Source organism: Phoxinus phoxinus (genome assembly GCF_949152265.1).
Source record: "Phoxinus phoxinus genome assembly, chromosome: 23".
NCBI lineage: Eukaryota > Metazoa > Chordata > Actinopteri > Cypriniformes > Leuciscidae > Phoxinus > Phoxinus phoxinus.
The window spans coordinates 20,204,137-20,207,560 of record NC_136898.1 but is presented as its reverse complement, the minus strand read 5'-3'; positions in this window follow the sequence as shown (position 1 = coordinate 20,207,560).

The following is a 3,424-nucleotide window of genomic DNA, read 5'->3' as shown; positions in this document are numbered from 1 at the left end:
GAAGCGTTCCTTTTTAATATTAAAAAGCCAGGCCTGTGCCATTGGAACACAACAACATGACGTCTGCGTTATCTAATCAATATTCATGAGCCAAGCCAAGCCCTGCTATAGGGTTGAGGGAAAACATTTTTTCTCTCAACTGTTGGACCATAAGCTTAATACCTTCGTCATTTCCTACTCGAAATGAATAATGTAATGTTAGGCTACTGAAACTTATTACGTGAAGGGAAACTTGAGGTTGTGAGACTGAAATCAGTATTGTTTATTGGTTGTACAATATGACAAGGTGTATTTCAAGATATATTTCGTCGTAATCAGTATTATTTAAAATAAATAAACATGTTTGTTTGTTTAGTAGCCTATTTGTTTTAAATAGCCTACATATTTTAGAAAATTAGCAGTTGAATTTATGATGCCTCTAAAAAGTAGGGAAAATCATACTAGCCTATCTCTTCTGCAATCTGCAAATTCTGCAATCTGAAATATTTTATAAACTACAGATTTCCTTTCCCCCCTCAAATGTAGAATAAAAAATAAAAATAATCATTAATGGAACCAGAATCCTTACGCATTCCTTACGATTCCCAGCTTTACTCTCCAAAGTTACCAAGCAACCTTCTTATTTCCTAATTAATATTCATTAGCCAAGCCTTCGCCATAGTAGGATTCGCAATTGCAAAGATCCGTCGAGCAGTGAGATTCAGAATCGATATCCCTCCGCCACAGATGCTCGCATCCTGGATTGAGCTGTGGATGTGCTCGTTTAAACATGAAATGACTCGGTTAGATCCTGAAACAGTGCTGCTTTTCAACAGAATATGCCACTGGAGGTTGTTGTTGATTATTGTGCACGGTACTATTTTCATGTAAGGGGGCAAGGATAAAGATGTAAAGGGGCAAAGCCGGAACAAGCCGCTTTTCGAGGCGTAGGCTGCATGTATTTTAAAGAGACAGAAATGCTCTTGAAAAAAATCATGTGAATCTGTTTGTTCATGCACCTTATATGTCTCTTGGTGAAATATTGGTATTGGATATATTGGTAAACTATCCCTTTATATATAATCGATCATATTCTTGAAATGGTTAATTTGCCTCAATTAGACAAAGAGCATCCTCATGGGAATACTGTAAGGTCTTCCTCGCCTTTTGCCAATGAAACCATTTGACTCTTTTTGCACACTAATGTTTTTCATGCACACTTTCTGTTCCTGCTTCACTGCTGATTTGAGATCACTAGATTGAGTTCAATGTATTGTAGGCCTACCCAGTAGCTAGTTGTGTGCTCGCAGAGATAGCAAATAGACCCCATTTATACAAAGCAAAGTGGCATAAACAATAGCGCACAATACTGGGGTGTCTCCTTAGCGGAAGGGTGTCTCCTCCTGAACCCACATGTATTTTGCATTACTGTTCTAGTTGAGGATATTCATATTTTGTGAAAAGAAAAACACAGTTCGCTCTTCAAGACAGTCACCATGTTAACACGTTTACCCCCATTCACTCACTTTTCATTTATTACAGAAAAGCCCAAGTGAGGGAGACATTATTGATAAGGACGTTGGCGACACCGTCTGGCCAGAAAAAGACCCTGCGGTCATATTGATTAATTATTAATTTAAAGGGATAGTTCACCCAAAAATGAAAATGTTGTCATTACTTACTCGCCCTCAAGTTGTTACAAACCTGAGTTTCTTCTGTTGAACACAAAATAAGATATTTTGAAGAATGTTATATGGGAGTCATTGGGGTCCATCAAATGTCTGGTTACCGACATTCTTTAAAATGTGTTATTTTGAGTTCAACAGCAGAAACCCATACAAGTTTGATGGCGAGTAAGTAATGACAGCATTTTCATTTTTGGGCGAACTATCCCTTTAAATACGGTAATTAATCAATTACTGTAGATTATTTTGTCATTCATAATTTTACCTAACATGCATCTTTCACTTTCCTATACTTACTTACTGATTTGCAAATTGCAATAATGAAACTCTTTTTCCACAAAAATTCTTACCATTATAGTCAATGAAACGAGGCTTACAATTTAAAAAAAAAATCCTATCTCAAGAGGTCAAGCCTAAAATTTTACGAGCTATTTTATTTTTCTTATTTTCTATCAAACATCTAACAAAATGTCTTTATTCATATTATTAATGAATTGGGTCATTCTCTAATATTTCAGTCCCCCAGACTATTGGTTCACCAAAATGAAATGTTAAAAGCTTTTCACAATACTATGTCAGTTATAATGGATACAAATAATTATTGCATTTAAATAATTTTGATCATTTAATGTCTTATTTCTATCATACACTAAGCATTTTATCATGTCTCTGAAGAACTTTACTGAATTTGTACTTGCAATACTTGTGTAGCCTATATTTGTGTAACTTTCTTGTGAAAAATATTTCACAAAAAAAAAATTGGCAACATATTTTATAAAAACAGACAAAATGATAATGAAAAGAAAAACCCAGATAATGTTATGTCCCTCAGTCCCTTCACACCAAACATTCTAATTTAGAACTAAATCACATAAAATTAAGATGGAACATTATTCATTTTCAAATTTTTATTTTAATCCGTAAGTGCTGTATACAATGTATACAATGTACATATTTTCATTGCTGCCATATGTGGTCTACTCTCCTACACTACACGAGGAGCAGTGGCAATTTTGAGCAAAAAAAACCTCAACCCTGTCACTATATTGATATTTCTCATTGTTTCGGGGTTGAAAACTTGTGACAGGGAGTTTTTCACTTTATTTTTAATAAATTTTATTACAAAAAAGGTGGAAAAATATTATCTGTTTGGACCTTAATGATGTGGGGTATCATCAAATTAGTTATATCATCAAATCCCAGGAATTACCCAAATAATATTTTAGAAAAGTTTGAAATGTTTTATTTAAACACAAGAGGGCGCTCTTCGACTATGGTGACCTTACTTTATGGTGAAGAATACTTTATATCAATGTATTAGAAGAATACTAATTGAAATGTAATTGTAAATGTACTTTCAAGTACTTATCTTATGTACTTATCTTCAATACTTGGGACTAAATATGCCTACTTTTTACTAGCCTATATAAAAGTATACTTTAAAGTATGATTTAAGTGGTAGGCTACATTTTAAGAGTACCGTAGTTTACAACTACGTTTTTTTTTTTGTACATCCAATCATCTTCTATTTTATGTCATCTTTAACCTTCATCCTATAACCTTCAGATTCAAAAACGTACAAAATCATATTAACTCAGGAGGTTTTATACTCACCTATTCCATTTTATGATAAAATACATATTTTACATTATTTACTTGTTTGTCTAAAAATTGTTTTAACATTCACAATTAATCCAAACATTCTGGGGTCAGATATAAAAGCATCAGAGAAAACTAAATTTCAGTGTAAGATTTGAAAC